Source organism: Dermacentor andersoni, chromosome 10 (genome assembly GCF_023375885.2).
Source record: "Dermacentor andersoni chromosome 10, qqDerAnde1_hic_scaffold, whole genome shotgun sequence".
Classification (NCBI taxonomy): Eukaryota; Metazoa; Arthropoda; class Arachnida; order Ixodida; family Ixodidae; genus Dermacentor; species Dermacentor andersoni.
In genome coordinates this window covers 3,357,065-3,382,051 of record NC_092823.1, presented here as the reverse complement: position 1 = coordinate 3,382,051, position 24,987 = coordinate 3,357,065, and the positions used below count along the sequence as shown (strand labels likewise).

General features: G+C 46.8%; 1 pseudogene; it reads left to right on the top strand.

Annotated features, from left to right (window-relative positions):
* Nucleotides 1-21,673: 21,673 nt before the first annotated feature.
* LOC140213692 (putative nuclease HARBI1) lies at nucleotides 21,674-24,736 on the top strand (annotated as a pseudogene).
* Nucleotides 24,737-24,987: the final 251 nt, after the last annotated feature.

The following is a 24,987-nucleotide window of genomic DNA, read 5'->3' as shown; positions in this document are numbered from 1 at the left end:
TATGAAGAAAACAGATAAGAAAATGAGAGCACGGATAGGTGCATTTTCTTATGTTTGATTTACCTGTAGAAACACTAAAAAAATGGGGGACAAAAGTATGTGAAATGCCAACTTGCTGCAGGTGGGAGCTAAATCCACACCTTTTTACGCGTTCGGTGTTTTTCAAGTTGGGCTAACCAGGCAGCCATCCTCTCGTTCACTTACTTGAGCGTTTGTGTACGTGTAAAAATCTATCCCTGCTTGGATTCTAAGCAAGGAATAGTTGAGCCTTGATGGATGCTCTTATTCTTCTCATTCGTTCGGTGTCCCTGAGCTTAAAATTGGTCTAGGGAAGTTATTAGTGTGGCTGGGGTAAACAAAATTTCCTCCTTCACTTCCCGTGTCCCAAAGGTGGCGGACTTTTCATTAAAACTGGCGTCTAGTAGGAGCTGTAATATACCGAAAGGCACGCCAACCCTATGCAGTCGCAGGTATCGTTTCTCACAAGAGGCGACATGTGAACGAACAAGCTGGTGTTCATATTATCTCTGTTATACATAAAGGATTAAGGCATCTACTGCAGCGTTACCACATGAAGGATGAGCTTGTTCGCATCGGAGGGATGGAGGAAAGAGGGACGAAGGCTTAATGGCATGAATGTCAGCTACGGCAGCCGGGAGCGCATATCTTTGGCCTTCTAGCACAAATCGAGGTGAAGGGATGAAGAGCGTGACAAAGAAAGGCGGGGAACGAGAAGTGATGATGAAACGCGGCAGTTAAGTATGCGAGGTTTATGCCGGTCTGATCGTGGGCCAGTGGAGTCATTTCATACAAACTGAAGGCGCAACCGCTACGGACTCGTTGCCTAACGGAAATGGCACGCATACTGAAGGAGTACTGAAGGAGCATGGCGCTCTTTGGCCACACCTGGCCCTTGCGCCATTAAACGTAAAATATTCATTCATTCAAAACCGCATTCGTATCTACAGCGCATGGGCAAACATACAAATTAAGAAAATGATGTATAGAATAACTGGGTACATTTTATATCCTTGGCACAAGCTTGATATCAACGAGGATTACAAGCACAATTTTCGCGCGCGCCGTTACGAAAACGCTGTTTACACGGGACTAATATGCTTCCGAGTACGCCACTCAATGTTCCGAAAAGTTCAGTCTTCTTTTTCTTTCGATCAAGTGTTACGCGAAAATGTGAGAAATGCCCTCTCAGCGTCGAGGGCCTACTGGGTGTATTTCTTTGCAGCCGAGTGATTTTTCGTCGATATGTGCAGGGGCTTCTAAACATCAATTGCTTGCTACAGGAAGACAATTTAGGGCAGTCCTCCGCTCACAATCATGCGTCTTTCCCAATGGTCATTATTTCTTGAATTTTTTCCGTAAAGTCATTTAAGGAGATAATCATAGGAAAGAGCCCTTTGGGGGTACTTCACTGCTCACAACGAACCAAAGTCACGTGCTTGCTAAACGCTAGGCGCGACGTGTTTCCTGTTGCAAGTTTTGGCCGAGTATTCGCTCTTGTAGACTTTCTTTATGCACTAGCTGTAGAGGGGCTTGTTTGCCAGGCCCACTATCTCTTGCACAATATGGGTCATCAATAAATTATTACTAAACATTGTAAATCAGAAAAGAAATCATTATTTCATGTTTTATTGCGCCACAATAAGCTTCAACTAAATTGTGATTTGATTTCGAAGTATTCTGATTAAACATCCCTGAACATTTATTATTAGATAGCTTTTCTTGTTTCGGCGTTTAGGTCTCCCCCCCCCACCCTCTCCTCCTTGTCTAGTCTAACTTCAACCGTACTGTACATGATTTCTTTGGAATTAGTTTGTGGCACGCTTTTTCTTCCACGTCTCATGACCTAGACATATATGCAACCACCTTGGTTTGAGTTATAACGGGCCACCGCTTTGTCACGCGCTTTCGCGTTGTAGCTCATGCTGAGCGCGATAATAAATACACGGCCATGGAAGAAACCCTGCAGAAGGAATGATGATTCTTATCGCTGAAGGCAAACCGTCGAGACGGGGCTGAAACTTTTTTCCCGCGAGGCCTCTTTGGAAGGGCTATGGATAGATATCGCGGGAAGGTGATAAGCTTTTCGCCGGAGGAAACAATTCATGACGTTCTCTTCGCACCAACCGTTGACGCGGAAGAAAATGCATGTTATCGGCAGGAACATCTGGAGCCGGTGTTTGGCCAAAAATATAAGGCGATTTTTCCCCTTACTACCTTCCTCCCATCCGGAGAAAGACGTATTGGCTGCGCGATTTATATTTCAGTACTAAATGTAGAGCAATGACGCGTTTGGGGTTACAACTCCGGTGCCTGGTAGAACTGTAAAAAATTTCTGCAGTAAGGAGGCTCTCCGAAAAGAAAAAAATCGAGCAGGTTTCCCTATGTGCCATAGGGAAACTGTCATTTGCTTTGGATCACAAGGTGATGTAGCCAAGGGCCATATGAACTATGACATCAAGTTTAGGTATTTACGGCTCGATGGTTAAAAAGCGAGAATCAGCTCGACGATTAAGAAGTGGTGTAAGAGGCAAGAAAGACATGGTCAAGGCATATGCGTGCGCAAAGAACACAATGACAATATAAATATAGTGCGTCGTAGCGTAAAAACAAAACTGCAACAAGTACTTTGTCCTCCAAGGTTTAAAAATAAGAAGTGCTTAATTTTTTTAATGAAAGCGTACTACAACCTAACTCAGCACAAATGTAATGCGAGGAACTGATAGTGTGCTCCCAGAGAAAGTATTCGAATTTTTCGAAGTAATGCCTCCCTCATTCCTAGTCGCTATTCAATTTAATATAGTCGTTGAATAATGCCGCTCTTCAAATGTTATCGAAGCGCGGGAATAAATAATTTTAGCAACTTTAAATGGTGGTCTTTTGTTCCGAGTGACGTTAATGCGTCGTGTAAATTTCAGGTTCGTCAGTACATTATTTTTCGCTCATTAGGTAACAGAATCAGTGGGGGGATGAACAGGAAACCACCCAGTGTAATAAACCTGGGCGTATACTTGCACGACTAAACAATCGTACGGCGGTTCCGGGAACACCAGGGACAAAAGGTGCTAATTCATCTCGAAATTCCTTACTACCCGAGAGCACCGACATGCGAATAGAAAAGGCGTCTCTATCCAGCAAAACGAAGATTAACCACAGGAAACATGCTTCCAGCAGGGAGCTCCCTTTGTCATTAATGGAACACACTATACCGCTGTGCTTCCGCGAGATACAGCTACTGCGTTGAGATACAGCCACTACCAATTTCGTTGCTGGCGTTCATTGAAACATCGGACTCAAGGACGCACAGCTTCATTGAACGCCAGCAACGAAACCCGATGTTGCAATGAACGCCAGCAACGAAATGGGATTTTCTTAATTACAAAGAAAACGCACGTTTCCTGCTACGTTTCCGCGGCCTTTTACATTTTCAGGTCACAGAAGGGCAGTGTGTAAGCTGAAAATAACTGCAAGCTCGCTATCTGCCTCTGTTACCGATTCACACTATAGTATAGGGGTACCGACATTGCCCCAGTATATCTGATGCCGGTGGTGCGTTCCGTAATTTTCGTAGCAATTAGATTTCTTGAGCTACTTTATCCACTTGGCCACGGTCCTTACGCTGTGTGTTTTGTGACACTGAACTCCTCAGGCTGTTGACTCTGGGTGCCACGAACAGTACCGGACTGCATACGCATCACTTGCTTCAACAGGCTATTCCATGATGCGCTCTCAGCGAGGTCTGTTTCGCCGTTTCATTAAAGTCTGTTTCTCATTCGACTGATGGTGCGGTGACAGTGAAAATCGACTGGAACCTACGTGATTTTTCGGGCTCTTCCCAAAGGTATCCATAAAACAACTTAAGACAAAAAAATTCGCGTAAGCGCCGAGCTTCATTCATGCCACTTTCATCTCGTAATGGAACGCTCAGTGGCGCACTGTGTAGGTATTCTTTTTTTCTTATTTCGTCCTTGTTTTGGTCGTGAAAGTAGACCACAGTGCCATGGAAGAAAAAAAGAAGCAGGTGAGTGTGGGTGGTAGTCGGGGGTCTGTAATCTACCACTGGTACAATGAATGCGTTGCCCGGATGCACCAATGTATCGAGCAGGGAGGAAAAAAAAAACTTTTCCGCACCGCTTCACCGGCCTCGTACTGGAGACGTCCCCGAGCGTGTAGGCCTACATTAGCCGAAGCCGCGCTTCGATATATCGACCATTCGGAACACCGGGAGTGCTCTGTGTGTGCTCTTCTGAATAGCCATTGTGAAGCAGGTCGTTCCCGCGGCTCGTGAGCCATGCCAACCCTATCGGCAGAACCAGCCATGATCATTCTCTGCTCATTTGTGATTTGGGCGATTAGGGGAAGATCTTGCATTGCCGCAGCATTCTACAGATCGCGCGGTTGCATCACCGCCTGCTCGCGGACTCAGCAGTGAAGGCGTAGTAGTTTCCTTCGTTTCAAACCTCTGCACAAAAAAAGTTCATTTCGTCGTTTAGAAAATATTCAATACATTTTGAAAGGAGGGCGGAGAGGGGAGAAGCGAATTTGCAAACATTATCGTTCCTTAGTATTGTTTGCTGGCCGCATTTTCAAATAGTGAACCCGACATCGCGAATGGCTGACATGTGCTTTTGTAAATGCAACAAGAGTTGCATTACAACTTAACAGATAATTTTTTTTAATACAGGTCATGTGTTCTGTGCATCACCGTCAGTGACCATTGCACAAACTCCTGTGAGAGAGCTGAACTTTTTTTTTTGCTTTTGCCAAGGGTTCGCGAAGATGATCACTAACATATTTTTAATCTGAGCTATTTATTTGAAAATTTTTATCTACTAAGTATTTCTATCTGTGATAATATGTGGTACGCGGGAGTGCGAAGCATAAACATATCAAGACAGTGCGCCGTGCGGTGGCGAAGAGGACAGCGACTTTTTGAAAATACCCGCAAGAGAGCCATCATCATCATCGACACCGATTGAGAGCGTCGGCAGTGGCACCTCAAAAAGCGTGGTGCGAGGGAGTGTGGCCCGTGGGGTGAGAGTGCGCGAGGTTCGACGTTCGACGGAAAACAGCTTCCTCGCTGGGCGTCTGGCCCATAGGAGCTATCGCCGCCCGCGCCACTACGCCACACCCGAGTCAACGCTGTCGCCTGCTGAGAGGTTACCTCGCCCCGCTCTTCCTCTGGGCAACTGGTCCAGGAGGGCTGGCTGCCCTGAACCAGGGTGATCGAGCGTTCGGGTGAGCGGCCACAGGGCTACCCCGCCAGCTGTGGACGTGACCTGGTGACTGCGGCCGTGGGCTCCCGAGCACAAACCCCGCCGGGGGGAAACCGGGCACGCGGAGGCTCCAGTATATCGACTGTTGCGTAGGGCCACCTGAGCCCCGCGAGGCGGTCCGACCCGGCTGTCCGACCCGGCTGTCCGACCCGGCTGTCCGACCCGGCTGTCCGACCCGGCTGTCCGACCCGGCTGTCCGACCCGGCTGTCCGACCCGGCTGTCCGACCCGGCTGTCCGACCCGGCTGTCCGACCCGGCCGTCCGACCCGGCCGTCCGACCCGGCCGTCCGACCCCGCTGGCCAACCCCGCTGGCCGACCCCGCTGGCAGAACCCGCTGGCCGACCCCGCTGGCCGACATCGGTTCTACGAGGTCTCCGCCACGGCGACACGCGCTTCCGCCTGAACTGTAGGCCAATTATAGTTGACCGATACATATATATAGCTGCATGTCGTCTGAGGTTTTTTTTGGGAACTGTCGCGTGTGTATGCCGTTTTCTATGTGTTTTGTGCGTCAATACAAGTCTGATGTGTGTTTGTGGTTCTGCGTGCTGCTTCTGCCTTTTTCTGGAGTGATCCTGCACCCAATACCATCACACTATCATTCATTCAACGTCCTTTCAACGCCAAATGGCATTGCACAATGGAGCGGCATAATATCACACGAATTATGCAGGGACCTGTACAATGTACTGCAATGAACCTTGCAAGGTAACCTTGAATTTTTTGGTGGCAGGGGTGGAGGCAATGAAAGCGAATACGTAATCTTATTTTAGAATGGTTAATAAAAAAATGGTGACGTTCTTTCCGTTGTTTATCCTGTAAGCCCAATTGCGCTTCACAGATACTTGGAGCCTTGTGCTTGTGCACGAGCCAAATGCTATGTAAAGTGTTTAAGTAAAACGTTGTAAAGTAAAAGGGTTAGTTCACTTGCGTGGCTTCCTACGCGGGCAAGGAGAGCGGGAGCACAGCGGCCGCTGCCTTGAAGCTACGTTTCAGCGAAATTTAAATGTCCCTAAAACATGCGAACGACGAGGCACTTACGCGAAGTGATAAAGGAGCGTATATTAGCGATTTTATTGCTTGGAAAACGGTCATTTAGTGAACAACCAGAAATAGCGATCGTCAGTTCCTGCATCCACGACTAGCCGTAAGTAAAACTCACAAAACTTTATCAATGTTCTCACCTGCAGCATTAATATGGGCAAAAACATCAGGCGGGAAGTAGTGATGGTCCTGGAAGAAAAAAAAAAACCTTCAAACACGCTTCATCTTTTCGTGACTACCACGAATTTTGGCAGTTCCAGCCGTCAGCAAAGAGTATTTTCAAAGCTAATTGTCAGAGGCGTGCGCTGCCTCACACTAGTTCAACGACATAAGTGACCTTAAGCGAGAAGAGAGAAAGTGTGCGCTGGTGTATCACAGGAGGAGAATTAGCGGAGGCGCATTACTTCAGACGGAGAATTGAACCACTCAATGTTCTAGCTATTCACACGTGGAAGAATAAACTCCGTGTGCTTCTCGATATAAAGTCACAACGCTGAAGAGTGCAGTGAGATGTTGTTGCTTTACAAAGCAAGAGCCGAACGAAATATATGAAGAAACCTGGGCAGAATAACGGCTCTCTGTCCGAATGCCTTGTCCCAACAGACGTATGTGCAAGTGCCGCGGGCATTACGCCTGAGGCAATAATTCTGAGCGTAACAACAAAGGGTGCACGCCTCTGTCTCGGTTCCGCAGCTGCGTACTTACTAGGATGGCTATTTGGCTGAACATTCCATCAAAAATATTGTGTAACCGCATTGCTTATCCAGCGTCAAAATTACTCGTGCTTGCTACGACAAGCTGGTGAGTTTGTTTGCCACATTTTGTGTTCAGTAATGTGCGAAACCCGACGCCCTTAAAGCGTGCGAGTTTCTGCGTGCCGATAACTACGTTCTTATCCGTAGTCAACAGTGCTCAATCAGCAGCCGTAAGCAGCACTGCCTATCTAACCGGTGTAGAAATCGTGATGCAAGGAAAGAAAGGATCGATAGGATCTTGTTGGCTGTATAGGTGAATCTAGCTTTCCCAGAAGACTTGTGCCGGCAATAGCACCGCTCCAACGCCTTCTTCTGAAAAATGGGCAGAAAAAGCAGAAGGTATAATTATGTCGTCTAGTATGTCGTCATTCATAGGTGTAGCGCCTTGACATCTGAACAAAGCGCGCGCAGATAGCTAAAAGAGGACACGAGCCAGTAGCTTCTCAGCCATGCAGTGCACGATGCATACGCCGGCCCACCCGATTACTTGCGACACAGCGCTCCGAAGAGAGTCTGCTAAACGTTTCATTCACGGGCTAAGTTCACATCCCCTAAAGTCTTTGGGAGGAGTCAGAGCACACTCCTCTTAAACGTACTTAGGGTGATGTGAAGGCTGAATGGTTGGAGTGTCCTTGACTCACTACAGTACGGACAATTTTTTTTTATTCACGCACTCCGGCATTATCTATCATAATCATCATCCGCCTATATTTTTTTTTTGTTCCACTGCGGGACGAACGCCTCTCCCTGCAATCTCCAATTATCCCTGTCCGGCGCCAGCCGATTCCAACTACCGTCCGCGAATTTCCTAATCTCATCGCCCCACCTAGTCTCCTGCTGTCCTCGACTGCACTTCCCTTCTCTTGGCACCCATTCTGTAACCCTAATGCGCCACCGTTTATCTTACCTACGCAATACATGACCTGCCCAGCTCAATTTGTTCTTCTTTATGTCAATTAGAATATCGGCTATACCCGTTTGCACTCTGATCCAAACGGCTCTCTTTCTGTCTCTTAACTTTATGCCTAGCATTTTTCATTCCATCGCTCTTTGCGCGGTGGTTAACTTGTACTCAAGCTCATTTGTCAGCCTCCAGGTTTCTGCCCCATATGTCAGCACCGGTAAAATGCACTGATTGTACACCTTTCCTTTCAATAATAATGGTGAGGTTCCAGTCAGAATCTGACAATGTGTGCCGTCTGCGCTCCAGCCCATTTTCATTCTTCTGTAAATTACCTTCTCATGATCAGGGTTGCCGGTGAGTAACTGACCTAGGTAATCGTACTCCTTCACAGAGGCTGATTGGCAATCCCGAACTCTTGTTCCCTTGCCCGGCTGTTCACCATTATCTTTACCTTCTGCATATAAATCTTCAACCCCACTCTTACACTCATTATTTTTTTTAATTAGAACATACTGCAGGCCCAGTGAAGGGCCCTGGCAGGAGAAGCACCATGAGTACAAAATCGGAAAGTACAAGGCAACACACGAACAATAGCATCAATTCACGGAACGGCCTGTTCTAAGGCATCAGTGTCAACGAGCGAAGGTAATGGCAGTTGATTCCACTCGGCTATAATATGCGGGAAAAAAGGTCCTCAACCATTTGTTGTAACTCGTCTCCAGTGTTGCTGAACAGCATCTAGGCCGTGTTTAAGTTAGTATATGGATAAAGGGTACTGTGTTGTGGTGGTGTGCTTTTCAGCTCTTCCTGTGAATTAAGAAGAAAGAAATCTCCCAACTTGGTATCAGCTGCCACTTGTGGCAATCAGCCACATTTCCCGGAGAAGTCCATCGAAAAGCTCTCTTCTCATCCACACGGCTGCGTTGCTTGCTACGGCTCCTTCATCGTGATTGATTGTCTTTTTTTTTTTCATACTGCCAAATAGATCCGAGCCTTTGATCGCCCGAAGAAGTCCTCGAGATATATTTGCTCTGGAATTAGGTGTGACAGCCGTGTTTTCCGCTGGTAAATGGCGCGTCTTGTCACGTAGTGAGGCCATCAAAAGGAGAACTTCTTCCGTTTGGCTTGATGCGAAAGTGCTTCTTAGGAAAGCGAAATATTGTGTAACAGTTTTGTTTGTGTTAGTAGTTCACTAGCACAATTTTCATGCCGCCGAATGTTGATGCTGAGAGCAATATCTGCCAAAACTAATCAGATCCTTGATGTTGCTTACTGTAGCTAACCGCGGACGTATATTGTCAACGCGTGAATACAGTATTTCGTAAGTATGCGTGACTCTTGGTCAGCTGTTGTATGTCAAAACCTTGTTTATTCTTCGGCGCACCAACGAGCAACGTTTAGGAGTATTCGTAGCATCGTCAATGCTTATCAGAGAACGTCACGATTCCAGGGGGTAACGGCTGTGGCACCCCTTATCACCCATATAAATGTGTCTTTCGAGTTTACGGTAAACATTGCCACTACGGTGAGTAACGCACCTTCACTGCCACCGCTGATAAAGTAAACTGACTGAGTGCGACCTTGGCCACTTGACAACATACGAAATTACTTTCTCCTCTCGAGAAACTCCAGCCCGGTGTAATGAAATAGAGCACAATCTTGCCACGGAATGTCGAAGCATGCTGAGATTGTGAAGTGATGCATGAGGCTTTGTATCGACGGATGCAAGTGAAATTGCATCTCCCCTGCTCTCGCAGCACAGCAGTTTCTGTCACTCCTGAGTAATGCACGTCAAGTCCACAGAAAGTAACTATAATTATACCGTAGAATAGTGTCAATAATGCCTTTCGGTTTTCTTGGTGTTTCGGAAACATCCAATGTTTTGCAGGGTGGGTGGTCAGTGCCCGCTCTGCATATTGCGACTTCCATTACAAGCAAACTAAGGCTCGTTCGATGAGTCACATTTGGAAAGCAGTGCATAAAACAGGCACCGCATCGCGGCGTGCGTATGGTGCATTTTCGAAGGTTTATGCACCAAGCGATATTTTATGTCGTCACATTAGACGTGAATGCTTCCTAGATGGCGCGAGCTATTAAATGTTCTCGTCCAAAATCCCGTATTTAAAGGCAGGCGCACCACACGCATGCTTTTGTAAGCATGTTTTGTTTTCTGGAAGTCGTTGTTTCACGCCGAAGTTCTTCCCAGATTCTGGCGTTAAGCTGCTCAACACAACGTTGGATACTCCATTACTAGCCACGGCAGTTACCTACAGTTGCTTGTGGAATGAAAACGCTTTCGTGTATCGTGCTTCCGATGCATGTTTAGGAACTCGATGTGCAATTTAATTCCGAGCCCTACACAAAGGCGCATCTGCGTTGCTTTGATTCATGAAAGTCCACAACAGTTGATCTCAACGATGATGAACTGTACTGATTATGTCGGGACGTTGCAAGCCGAGGTGTGAAGTATAAAACAAACCGCCTCGATGTGTTGTCATTTATCTTGAAGCGACGAACGATGCTCGCAATGCTGAAGTGGGGGCCCCGTGAACCCGACGAACAGGAGAGGACAAGTAGCGCACGTGGATGTTCTAGTCCGCATGTATAGGAGAGGAATGCACAGGGACACGTTATCCGTCTCACGGTGCTGAACGCAGTTTAGTGCCCGAGCTTCCTTTTCGTGTTGATTTGTTTCCTTATTTCCTTTCCCACAAAGTCCGCGCTGCTATCGGCTCGCTTTCCCACTTTTCCTCCTCTCCCTTAAACTCTTCCCACAAATGGCCTGCTGATTACACCCGCTCGATTTTTCCTTTTCCCTTTTTTTTTACAGAAGCATCACCGCGCCCCTACAATACAATATATTTAACAATAAAGGAAATAGTCTTCTGCCGGAGAAAATTTCACAAATGGTCACTTTGTTAATCATGAGGACAATATATTCTGACACCATACCATCAAGCAGTAGTTTTTTTGAGATTTAGTAGTGGCTGGTAATAAGGACGGAATTTAATGCAAGGTATGGTCTAACGTTGGCATGGATATAAACGAGAAGAAAGGGGGTTAACCGAGGGGCCCGATTTTTAATAGTCATATCATATCATGTCATATTATTGGAGGAATTAGAGGGCAGTAAATGGGATATAATAGGGCTCAGTGAAGTTAGGAGGCCAAAAGAAGAATATATAGTGCTAAAAAGCGGGCACGTCCTGTGCTACCGGGGCTTAGCAGAGAGACGAGAACTAGGAGTCGGATTCCTGATTAATAAGAACATAGCTGGTAACATACAGGAATTCTATAGCATTAACGAGAGGGTGGCATGTCTTGTTGTGAAACTTAATAAGAGGTACAAAATGAAGGTTGTACAGGTCTACGCCCCTACATCTAGTCATGATGACCAGGAAGTCGAAAGCTTCTATGAAGACGCGGAATCGGCGATGGGTAAAATCAAAACAAAATACACTATACTGATGGGCGACTTCAGTGCCAAGGTAGGCAAGAAGAAGGCTGGAGACAAGGCAGGGGGGGAATATGGCATATGCACTAGGAATAGCAGGGGAGAGTTATTAGTAGAGTTTGCGGAACAGAATAATATGCGGATAATGAATACATTATTCCGCAAACGGAATAGCCGAAAGTGGACGTGGAGGAGCCCGAACGGCGAGACTATAAATTAAATAGACTTCATACTCTGCGCTAACCCTGGCATCATACAAGATGTGGACGTGCTCAGCGAGGTGCGCTGCAGGGACCACAGGATGGTAACAACTCGAATTAGCCTAGATCTGAGGAGGGAACGGAAGAAACTTTTACATAAGAAGCCGATCAATGAGTTAGCGGTAAGAGGGAAACTAGAGGAATTCCGGATCAAGCTACAGAACAGGTATTCGGCTTTAACCCAGGAAGAGGACCATAGTGTTGAAGCAATGAACGACAATCTTATGGGCATCATTAAGGAGTGCGCAGTAGAAGTCGGTGGTAACGCTGTTAAACAGGAAACCAGTAAGCTATCGCAGGAGACGAAAGATCTGATCAAGAAACGCCAATGTATGAAAGCCTCTAACCCTACAGCTAGAATAGAACTGGCAGAATTTTCTAAGTTAATCAACAAGCGTAAGACAGCGGACATAAGGAACTATAATATGGATAGAATTGAACAGGCTCTCAGGAACGGAGGAAGCCTAAAAGCAGTGAAGAAGAAACTAGGAATAGGCAAGAATCAGATGTGTGTGTTAAGAGACAAAGCCGGCAATATCGTTACTAATATGGATGAGATAGTTCAAGTGGCTGAAGAGTTTTATAGAGATTTATACAGTACCAGTAACACCCACGACGATCAGGTGAGAGAGAATAGGCTAGAGGAACTTGAAATCCCACAAGTAACAACGGAAGAGGTAAAGAACGCCTTGGGAGCTATGCAAAGGAGGAACGCAGCTGGGGAGGATCAGGTAACAGCAGATTTGTTGAAGGATGGTAGAAACACTGTCCTAGAAAGATTGGCCGCTCTATATACACAATGCCTTATGACCTCGAACGTACCGGAATCTTGGAAGAACGCTAACATAATCCTAATCCATAAGAAAGGGGACGCCAAAGACTTGAAAAATTATAGACCGATCAGCTTACTGTCCGTTGCCTAGAAATTATTTACTAAGGTAATCGCAAATAGAATCAGGAATACCTTAGATTTCTGTCAACCAAAGGACCAGGCAGGATTTCGTAAAGCCTACTCAACAATAGACCATATTCACACTATCAATCAGATGATAGTGAAATGTGCGGAATATAACCAACCCTTATATATAGCTTTCATTGATTACGAGAAAGCGTTTGATTCAGTCGAAACCTCAGCAGTCATGGAGGCATTACGGAATCAGGGTGTAGATGAGCCATATGTAAAAATACTGGAAGATATTTATAGCGGCTCCACAGCCACCGTAGTCCTCCACAAAGAAAGCAACAAAATCCCAATAAAGAAAGGCGTCAGACAGGGAGATACGATATCTCCAATGCTATTCACAGCATGTTTACAGGAGGTATTCAGAGACCTGGAGTGGGAAGAATTGGGGATAAAAGTTGATGGAGAATACCTTAACAACTTGCGATTCGCTGATGATATTGCCTTGCTTAGTAAAACTCAGGAGACCAATTGCAATGCATGCTCACTGACCTGGAGAGGCAAAGCAGAAGGGTGGGTCTGAAAATTAATGTACAGAAAACTAAAGTAATGTTTAACAGTCTCGGAAGAGAACAGCAGTTTACGATAGGTAGCGAGGCACTGGAAGTGGTAAGGGAATACATCTACTTAGGGCAGGTTGTGACCACGGATCCGGATCATGAGACTGAAATAACCAGAAGAATAAGAACGGGCTGGGGTGCGTTTGGCAGGCATTCTCAAATCATGAACAGCATGTTACCACTATCCCTCAAGAGGAAAGTGTATAACAGCTTTGTCTTACCAGTACTCACCTACGGGGCAGAAACCAGGAGGCTTACGAAAAGGGTTCTGCTGAAATTGAGGACGACGCAACGAGCTATGGAAAGAAGAATGAGAGGTGTAACGTTAAGGGATAAGAAAAGAGCAGATTGGGTGTGGGAACAAACGCGGGTAAATGGCATCTTAGTTGAAATCAAGAAAAAGAAATGAGCATGGGCCCGACATATAATGAGGAGGGAAGATAACCGATGGTCATTAAGGGTTACGGACTGGATTCCAAGGGAAGGGAAGCGTAGTAGGGGGCGGCTGAAAGTTAGGTGGGCCGATGACATTAAGACGTTTGCAGGAACAACATGGCCACAATTAGTACATGACCGGGGTAGTTGGAGAAGTATGGGAGAGGCCTTTGCCCTGCAGTGGGCGTAACTAGGCTGATGATGATGATGATGATGATGATAATTAAGCCAACAAACACTGACACCAAGGACAACATAGGGGAAATTACTTGTGCTTAATGAATAAAATAAAGAAACTAAAAATTAATAGAAAAAAGAGGATGAAAGAACAACTTGCCGCACGTGAGAACCGAACCCACAACCTTCGCATTTCGCGTGCGATGCTCTACAAATTGAGCTACAGCGGCGCCGTTTCCCCATCCACTTTCTTGGGTATTTATGTGCCGTAGTAGAACCCTGGGAGTGTTAGCCAGCGCCACCACTCACAGGCCTTGGCGGCGGACGTGGAACGTCCTTCTTGCCGCAGGCTAGACGAGAACGTGATCTTTTTGGGTTAAGGCAACTTGTCAATAAACCCACACATGCTACCTGAAGGCATCAATGTTGCCGGATTCGAGACCCTCGTTATGTAATAAACGAGAAGAAAAGGGGTTAACCGAGGTTGCGAAGGTTGTGGGTTCGGTTCCCACCTCCTGCAAGTTGTTTTTTGTTCATCCACTTTAATTTCTATAATTTCTCGTTTCTTTATTTCATTCATTAAGCATAAGTAATTTCCCCTATGTTGACCTTGGTGTCAGTGTTTCTTGGCTTCTTATGATATGACTAATAAAAATCGTGCCCCTCGGTTAACCCCCTTTCTTCTCGCTTAATACATACCGAGCGTCTCGAATCCGGCGACATTGATGCCTTCAGGTATGATGTGTGGGTTTATTGACCAGTTGCCTTCACCCAAAAAGATCACGTTCTCGTGACGCCTGCGGCAGAAAGGACGTTCCACGTCCACCGCCAAGGTCTGTGAGTGGTGGCGCTGGCTAACACACCCAGGGTTCTACTACGGCACATAAATACCCAAGAAAGTGGTTGGGGAAACGGCGCCGCTGTAGCTCAATTGATAGAGCATCGCACGCGAAATGCGAAGGTTGTGGGTTGGGTTCCCACATGCGGCTAGTTGTTTTTCATCCACTTTAATTTCCATTAATTTCTCGTTTCTTTATTTCATTCATTAGGCACAAGTTATTTCCCCTATGTGATCCTTGGTGTCAGTGTTTGTTGGCTTCTTATGATATGGCATGGATATGTTACACATGAATTTGAAAAATTTAGTAATGCGGAAATACAGCCTTTGCAGAACCCTCGCACTCAACGTACTGAATTCACGTAAGATATAAATTGACAGAATGGATTTGTGTACTTTGAATGGTCTAATGGACGCCGCTTAGAGAACCGCGATATCTGTTCTTCATGCAGAGCCATTAATTTGTAAACTGCGTGCTTCTTACTTTTGAACTTTCAATCTTTGAAACTTATTTTAACAAAATTCAGACCACAAATCAGCATTTAGCTTCCGAGTGTCATTAGAATTTAGCTTTCTTTCTGAAATGCAACAAATTTTATTAAAGTCGAGCTAGGGGTTATCTCAGAAAAGCCTTTCTGCGTTTTACATGTATTTGAATAGGCCAGGTCGGAGTTGGGCTCGAGCAAAAGCTTCCTCTTAAGCTTACGCTTTTTCTTAAAGTCATGTATGCAAGATACGCCCAGTTAAGTACACCATACTATTATAGGCAGAACACGCGGATATTAGCATAAGAGACTTTTCTCTAATAAAGAGTTCTTCATCTCTAAAGGCTGGACCTTCTAGTGCATGGTTCCGTTTACCAATATCGAAATGAAAATCACAAAGGGAACCTGTCCAACTAAGTAGGTCGGGCTGCAACACGTCCTTTCCACGTGCAGTGCCTTGCTCGGTTTACAAATGTTAAACTCGACGGACCCTATATAGGAGCTAAACACAGAAGTACAAACAGAATAGATATGGAGAAATGCGATTTGCAATGAATACGATACAAGTTGCTGAATGTTGTGTATGCGTGCACAACGTACAAGGAAAAAAATTACCATCTCTTCCCCTACGGGAAAATGGGGGTAAGCGAAACTTGCCCTGCGTGCACCTGAACATTCTCACAGTTAAGTAACCTACAGATAACGGTGCCGGATTGCTTCGGCCACCCGCTTCCTCAGCTCGGGATCTTTTAACGCGACAGCGTTAAGGAGCTCGTGTCGCAGAAAAGCCGGTGTCGTCGATATCAGCGGCGTTGTCCGTGAGCAAAAAATGGCGGTAGGCAATTCATAAAAAAAACTTGCAAGATGGGCTGGGTGGGAATCGAACCAGGGTTTCCGGAGTGTGATACGGAGACGCTACCACTCAGCCATGAGTTTCTTTTCTTTTTTATCGCGAAAGCAATGCTGCTCGTACTTTCGGCCCATCGGTGGTCGTGGTGCCTCCTTACACAGCTGCGCGTCATGTGACCGTGTGACGTCACGCCAGACCGACAGACGGGGCCCCAGCACGCGGCATCGATGGTGGAGGCGAAGCCTTGCGCGCCGCTGCTGCGGTGCTACCGACAGAGGGCGCTCGCTGGTGTGACGTCACGCCAGACCAAGAGATGGGGCCCCAGCTCGCGGCATCGATGGTGGAGGCGAAGCCTTCCGCGCCGCTGCCGCGGCGCTACCGAGATAGGGCGCTCGCTGGTGTGACATCACGCTAGGAGGATAAATGGGGCTACAGCTCGGCTCCTCGCAGTGGTCGGCGCGCTGCCTTGCGCTATGTCGGATGATTTATAGCCATAAGTTTAACAAAGGGCAAACATGTCCACACCATCAGCCGAACCAAGGCGCTGCCAAGGGTATTGCTTTCCCAATCTTCCAGGCTTAACCAAGCTAAGCCTTCAGCCAATTTTTTCTTTATTACCTTGATTTCAACACCACTCAAACTCGTACAAAGTAGGTCACTTGGTGCAAAAAAAAATAATATTACATCACTTCGAGAGACTGTACATATTTAAAAGGCGCTCAAAGAGGATATCACAGACACCAAAGTGTCAAGCTCCTGAAACCACTAAAGCCGTTCAGTCATGTGCTTGAGGGCATCACGCGTGTACCTAAGACTTTCACTTAGGTGTTCCCTCGCAGACCTTTCATCTACGCGGGCATTCCTGACATCCATACGTGTTTTCCATACGCTGCTCATACACAAAAGCATTGTCAAGTCAGCCGGCACTCCCCCTGTGCCTGCACGCGGTAAGAACCGAATACCGAAAGGACTTAACGGCAGTTCTTTCTTCAGGGCTCGTTTAAGAACATCCCACAAGAAAACTGAGTCATGGCAATCCAAGAAGATGCGCTCAATAGTTTCAGGTTTCTTACATATGATGCAGTTAACAGACCATGGAATAAAGAAGCCCTTGCTTTGCAGCCATGGCTTCACAAAGAGAGTGCCCGAATGCAATTGAAAAAAGAAGGTTTTCGCTGAAGATCTAACCGGCATTTTTCTAACGGGTTTCAGCACGTTGCGCTCAGGTCCTAAGTTACACATCATACAGTAAACAGGATGCGGCAAGAAAACATCAACCAGATCTCTATAAAATTTCTTACGCGTCACTGAAGTCAAAAATTCATTCGAAAAAATGCGCTTTCAGTAAAAAAAAGGACATAACTTCCCTCAGAAAGCCAATTGATGTTCGAGTACGTTCATTTGTTGATGAGACAACCCACTCACGCAAGGAAGAACTCAATCTTACTTGAGTAACAGTACGCAGAAACATATCACTTTGGCCCCTTAAGAAAAAGAACCTACTAACAATCTGTTTCAAAAACAAATGTGTTAATCATGGTTCTCCATTCTTCACCGAATGAAACAAGTTACACCGGCTAGTTCTCTCCCAAGTGGATCCCCATATGTATACCGCAACCACTCTGTGAAGTTTCTGCACCGAAATCCTTCCCATGCATAACACTTGTAGTACATAATACACCTTTGTAAATAAAAACAAATTGCTAACACTAGCTGTTGAAAACATCGAAAGATTATGGCCGCCCCACTTTTCTGTCTGATCTTTCACTTTTTTTACTTTTTCGATCCAATACGCGGCACTGTCACGATAATGTTGTAATGGCACCTCAAGATATTTTCCAGGGGTAACGCGTCAGTTCATATTGCAAAAATACTCGGGTAACTGTGGCCAGCTGCCGTGCCATAAACCTAGGCACTTAGTCCAGCTGACAACACTTCCAGTTGCGGTGCAAAAAGAAACAACCTCTTTCATAGTGTTATTCACGCTTTCTGTATCATGGCAAAAAATTGTCACGTCATCTGCATAAGCCAGAACTCTGGTCTCAATTCCTGCGTATATAAAGCCACGAATAGATTGGCTTTTAATTATTTTCAAACAGAAATGCTCTAAATACAAAGCAAATAAAAGAAGCGACAAAAAGCATCCTTGTTTTACTGATGATTCCACTTTTATACTGGCGCCTAATTTCCTATTGATTACTAACATTGCAGTGCAATCTTTGTGCACCATTCTTACTCCATCTGTTATCACTGCACCGGCTTTAACATGTTCTAAGAGCAAAAATATGACATCATGGACGACTCTGTCAAAAGCCTTTTCAAGGTCAATTTGTATCATAGCGACTCTGTCCTCTCTTTCATCGTAGCATTCCAGTATGGTCATTGCAGTATGTATATTCGAAAAGATCTATCTGCCTTTGATACCGCGTGTCTGATGGGGGCCCACAAGTTCTTTTATAACGGTCTGCAATCGTCGCGCCTGTACTTTAGCGTAAACTTTATAGTCCGTATTTGTCAAGCTTATTGGTCTGTAGGCTTCAACCGCGAAACGTCGCGCACGATCTTATATTTTAGGAATTAAAATAACGTGCGATGTCCGAAAAGAAGGAGGTGCTTCCTTATTCTCGTACATTTCCCTTATCACGCGATGTAATGCTACAGCTATTCCACTTTCAAAGCTCTTATAGAAAGCCCCTCCCGGACCATCAGGCCCCGGCGACTTGCAGGGACTAAGTTCGTCAATCGCATCCTCAACTTCTGAAAGGCTTATTGGTCTGTCGAGCGCTTCACAGGCCTCTTCTGATAATGTTGGCATTAATCGCAAGAAGTCAGTTCTAAACCTTTCTATATCACATGTCTTTTTCCCCAACATACTTTCATAACAAGACTCAAATGCGTGCTCAATCATTACAACATCACTAGTGACTTCCCCTTGATAACTTATTTCTGTTATTTCTTTGGAAGCCGCGTGTTTCTTCTCGTCACTTATTGCTCGCTTGGTAGGCGTCTCTCCCATCCATAAGCTCTCCGCCCTTGCCCTTAATACCGCACCCCTGTACCTTTCTTCATCCATGACTTCAAGTTCAGATTTAACTTCTTTGATTTCGTTCGAAAATAAGCCAGGCGAAGAGCTTTCTGCGCTGAGCATATATTTTAACCTAAGGTGTAATTCCTTCTCACGCTCTTTTTCTTTGTGATAGACTACGCATGCTCTTTCAATCGCGGTGAATTTAACGTCTCTTTTGAAGAGTTCCCATTCTGCAATGAAGAACGCTGACTTAGTCATGCTGAGCAAATTTTCGAGCTTTTCTTGAACTGCCTTTTGAAAAACGTCGTCTTGAAAAAGCTTATCATTTAGCTTCCATAAGTCCCAGCTGAATTTCCATGGTTTTTGTTTCTTCCCTAAGGTTGACATAACGAGGCAATGATCACTAAAACTAACGTGTAACACTTGATAACTTGAAAATAACGGTACAAAGGTTAACGGAGCGTAAATTCTGTCTAGCCTGCCATGACACTGACCTTGATAGTGCGTATACATGGTATGGCTTTCTCTTGACAACACATAACCAATGTCTCCAAGCTCTTGTTGCCTTACAATCGAACTTAAAAGCAACGCTCTTTTATCACAAACAGTAGTCAACTTAGATTTATCTTCTGGAAAGCAAACACAATTAAAATCACCCAGTAATATCACATGTCTTTCACAATTCAAGTACTGCTGAATATCACCAAAAAAGACTTCCCGCTCCCGTGCTACGTTCGGAGAATAAACACATATACCCTCCAAGGCATCTTTGAAAAAGTGAAATCGCAGAGGACCATGCTACCATCCTCGGATGGTAGCATGGTCTTCATGTTAGCACGGCATGGTCTTCATGGTGGCACGGCATGGTAGCACGGCTTCAACTACAGCAATACTGCTACACAAAAGAATAAGGCAGCCTCAAGACCTACCCGCCGCATGACATACACTTACGGTATATCTAGGGCGGAAAACATTAACCATTTGCTCCGTGTATTCATCAGTTGCAATTTTTGTTTCTTTAATGGCCAATAAGTCAATATTATTTTCATTAAGAACACGATTAACTTGGCATTGCCTTCTACGCCCGCTAAGTCCACGCACGTTCAACGTCGCGACACAAGGACCAGTCGAAAAATTAGCTGCCATTTACCGGGAGGAGAATCTAAACCAATTACCGCACATCGTCCGTATCACATCTGCTACGATGACTCCACGGTCTAGGGAGGCGGACCATGGTTTTCTAGACTTCAAAGCCCAATGACGACGGCCGACGCACATCCTGCCCACAAACCCCAGTCCCCAGACCCCAACAACAATTTTTCTAACACAGGAAAGTCTCCGCTAACGCGGAGGCGTCTGGGTTATAGAACGGCGTTTGGCTGGAACGCCGGGCTTGGGCATGAACGCCGGTCGGCGTCCCGGGTTAGCTTTCGGAGGAGGCTCGTCATTCCCAGTCTCTTGATCCTTGATCCATCCACGTCTTCGTGAAGCCTCTTAGCAGGTGCACTACTTGACGTTGGCATCACGGTGTCGTCAGTGTCGTGCTGTTCGGCGGTCGTCACTTCTACTGATGTGAAGGTTTCTTTGGCCTTTTTTACCTCGACCTCTATTGAGTTAGTTGGTTCCACCGTGTCATCCCGTGGGTTTTCCAGCCGTCCGATGATTTGTCTTCATTAACAGTCGTTGCCTTCTTCAGGGGCGTTAACACCGAGGGCTGGGTCTCTTTCCGTTCGCCTGCGGCTTCCACTGCGTCGACCACGTCCATCAAGTGATCTGTGACATCTTCCTTCAATGCCGGGCCTGTCACTGTGGCATACGTTCGGACGCACTGGGTCTCGTCGTGGCCGAAACGACGACAAAGCCCACAGCGTGGTACACGGCACTCGCGTCGTATGTGCCCGATGCCGCGTCATCGGAGGCAGAGGGGAGCTGCCAGGGACGTGCACGAGCGCAACGTCTTACGCCACTCGCACCTGGTGGCGCAAGTCTTCAGCGGCGACGCCCACCTTCAGCTTAATAGTGACAGTACGGGTGGCTGGCCCTTTGTCAACGCATCCTTGTACCCGCCACCTGTCCCTGGTGATCTCAGTCACCTTTCCAAAAGGCGACAAGGCAGTGCGAACGTCGTCGCCAGGTGCACCGTGAAGGAGCCAGTAGAGCTTGATACGGACGCCTCTGTCACACGGGTCGACGATCACACAGCGGTGGTCTTTGACATCAAAGGCGTCTGGAGCGGTAATCCTCTATTCCCTTCTCGTCCTTAAAAGTCACCGCCCACAGACGGTTCATTTGATATGCACCCAGCGCAACCACTTCCGGCATGAGAGACAGCCATGTAAAAGCGTCTTGAAAATCTTCCACTCTGTAAGGCCTCGCCTTAACGTCACCATGTGAAAAAAAAAAACCGTGTGCAGAACGGACGAACCTGTTGGCAGCGTTGGTAAAATCATTTGGTAGTCCTGCCTGGGCCCACTTGCACAAAACTCTTTAGTCCGGTCTTATTCTGATATTCAGGCTCATTCGAATCTTAATCTTCCCTAGCCGATAAGTCGCTTGCACGAAAGAGACTAGACGGAAACAAGACACCAAATGAAGATTGAAATGAGACCGGAATCTAGGCTGCTTCGAGCTGGCTTATCCAAAACTTATTCAGTATTTTCCAACATGGCTGCCCTGCGGTTGGCGCGCCTCGAGATGCTCTCCGAGCACTTGCTGCGCCGCGAACGTGTGTTTCGCGAAAGGACAAATCCGCTGGACGCCTTCAGCGAAGAGGAGCTGCAGCGGCGCGTACGCTTCGGGCGGGACGGCCTAGTATATCTTGTCGAGTTCCTTCGCTCCGAGATCGAGCACCCGACGTGTCGGAGTGGTGCTTTGAGCGCCGAGCTGCAGGTGATGCTGCTGGCACTGAAATGTTTTGCCACCAGATGCTTCTTGATTACTGCCGGAGATGTGATTGGCGCCCACGAATTGACCGCAAGCCGCATGGTACGCCGGGTTGCTCTCGCCCTCGTCCGTCGCAACAGACAATGATCCGGTAAGCCTCTCTCCAACCATTTATTTTCCACTGCCTGTGTTTTAACGCGACAGCGTTAAGGAGCTCGTGTCGCAGAAAAGCCGGTGTCGTCGGCGTCGGCGGCGTTGGCCATGAGCGATAAATCCCAGCAGGCACTTCATGAATAAAAAACAACTTGCAAGATGGGCTGGGTGGGAATCGAACCAGGGTCTCCGGAGTGTGAGACGCAGACGTTACCACTGAGCCACGAGTACGATGCTTCAAAGCGGTACAAAAGCGCCTCTAGTGAATGCGGTGTTGCTTCAGAAACGAGCTGTTTCTAAGGCTCAGGCGTGCGTCGCTTGCTCAGGCGCACATTTCGTTGCCGCGCCGAACGCTGCGTTGCTCGACGCTCACCCCGTCCAATGTGGGGCGCGTAGTCACTGCGCCGTAGCCCATTGTCTTACACCCCTTGGCGGGTCGACGGCAACGCTGTCGCGTTCCACTCTTGAAGGCGAAGCAAAGTAACGCATGAGTTGTTTCTTCGTCTAGCCGAACCAAATATAGCCAAGCAACAGCAGTTCACCAGGCTAAACAGTGGTTCAACAACTAAAATAAAGGCTAGTATGCTTCGCATCCTGGGCTTAACGTTAGCTAAGCCACAGCCATTTTTTAGTAGACAGCTTTAGTACTGCGTCATCACGATAAATACGCCGCACGCAAGTGCTTTGCGGAACGTAGGAGCGCGTGTCGCGTTGGGAATTTAGTGCTGCGAAATGCCTACGTGCGTAGAGGGCGAGCGTTAGACGCCGGGCGCGTCGGAGCGCATTGGCCGCGTCCGCCAGTACGTGGAATCATCGGTGGAACTAGGCTCTGTTCATCTCGCTAATGTGATGTAACGTGTGGCCGCGTTCCCGCTTTGTCGAACTTTAAATTTTAACAAGCTGCGCTGCCAGAACATCAGCTGACGATGTCTCAAATGTTTGCACCTACTCGACTGCAACGAAGCTAACTGATTGCACGGACCGCGAAGGTGTCGTTCTCCGTGAATAACGTTTCCAGCCTCAAGTGAGCAGTTCGTCATTTTGTTCTTTCAAGCCGACGTCGTGCGTAGCTGTGTGATGGTCAGCACGAGATTAACACTATATGCGTGTGCCTCCCTGAATATGTGCGCGTGTCATTGTGTGCAAGACCGCGCATGACATCGGCGTGAATCTAAGGGTGCCCATCCTCGTTTTCTTTCCAGTTGGCCGTCGCCTGACAGCGACAGTGACAGTGGGTTGCGTGACAGTGCCCACAGAAATAGTTCGTGTGTACGTGTGTGTGTGTGCTTAGGTTTTTTTTTTTCCTTTTTTTATCCTTCTTTCTTTCTCACCTATTGCATCCCCTTTCCCCTCCCCCAGTACAGGGTAGCCAACCGGAGATAATCTCTGGTTAACCTCCCTGTCTTTCCTTTGCCTTTCTCTCTATCTATATATCTGGCCGTCGCCTAGACAGATGCGGAAAGTCCAAGGCTGCTTCTACGCTGTCACTGGCTTTCCGCGCGTCGTGGGTGCAATTGACGGCACGCATGTGAGGATACAGGCTCCTGGAGAGCATGAAGAAGCCTACGTCAACGGCCACTTTTATCACTCCATAAACGTGCAGCTGGTGGTTGACAGCCACTGCCGCATCATCGATGTCATCGCACGCTGGCCGGGCGGCACTCACGACGCGCGGATGCTGGCGAACAGCAGTGTGGCCAAACGCTTTGACAGCGGTGTTTACACCGGCGTGCTACTCGGAGACAGTGGTTACCAGTGCAAGCCCTGGCTGATGACGCCGTTCCGCACTACAAACACGCCCGGGAAAAGACGCTACAACGCTGCACACGGCACAACGAGGGCGATTGTGGAGAGGTAAATCTTGACGCTTCGGTCGAAAACAAACACAGGTGCCTATAGTAGATTTCGTATACACGGTATCGGGAAGTGAGCAACACATGAAAAAGTAAAACGCACACAGCTCTATGCAGCACACAATTGAGCTCTCATGCCACCACGTAACAACATAACATAGGTGTGCATTATTAGTCAATTTGTATTGGTTGCATTCTGATTGTGCGGGTCAGACATTGAGGCAGTAAAACAGGCTGAGTGAACATCTTCCTTAATTAATCCATGCACTATGGTTATCAGCAGCATACTTATATTGTGTAGCAATGATTTCACGAAGGCAGATGCTCATCTGTTATTGTGCTTAAGTGCGCTGTGCTCTTCACATTTTGTTGTGATATTCTGCCAAGTGAAAATATGCACTGCTCAATAGAAAACGTAACTTCCAAAATGTGAATGTACAGTATGCAGTTTGCAGATAACAGCCGGAAAGACACGTAGCCTGATGTAGACACATGAATCAATATTTGCAAGCTACTGCTATGTTTGGGTGTGACTGTTCTAATTTGCCCCCTTGCTTTTGTAGGTCGATCGTGTCGCTGAAGCGGCGCTTCCACTGTTTGCATGGGGAACTGCGAATGGCACCTCACCGGTGCTCAGCTGTCATCGTCGCCTGCTGTGTGCTGCACAACATTGCCAAGGTGTACGCATGCACTAGTGATGATGAATGCCTGCTTCCACCAGAGGTGCCAACTCCTCCCAGTGACATGACTGATGATGGCAACACAGTGCAAAATGCACTGGTGCAGCAACACTTTTCTTAGTGTAAGTATCAAGTTTTATATGTAAATATGAAATAAGAAAATGGTAAATATGTTATTTCTTGTGTTACTGTTCTAACATACCGTGCCCTGCTGGACTTCACGAAAGCCCTTGCTGAATGCGCAGTGCATTTGTCATAATTGCTGACAAAGTTCGACAGTGAACAGGAACACATTTTATTTTGTTTGTGTGCACAACAAAAAACTAAAACTTCAAAAGGTAAATAATTGCACAAGAAAACGTGAATGTTAAC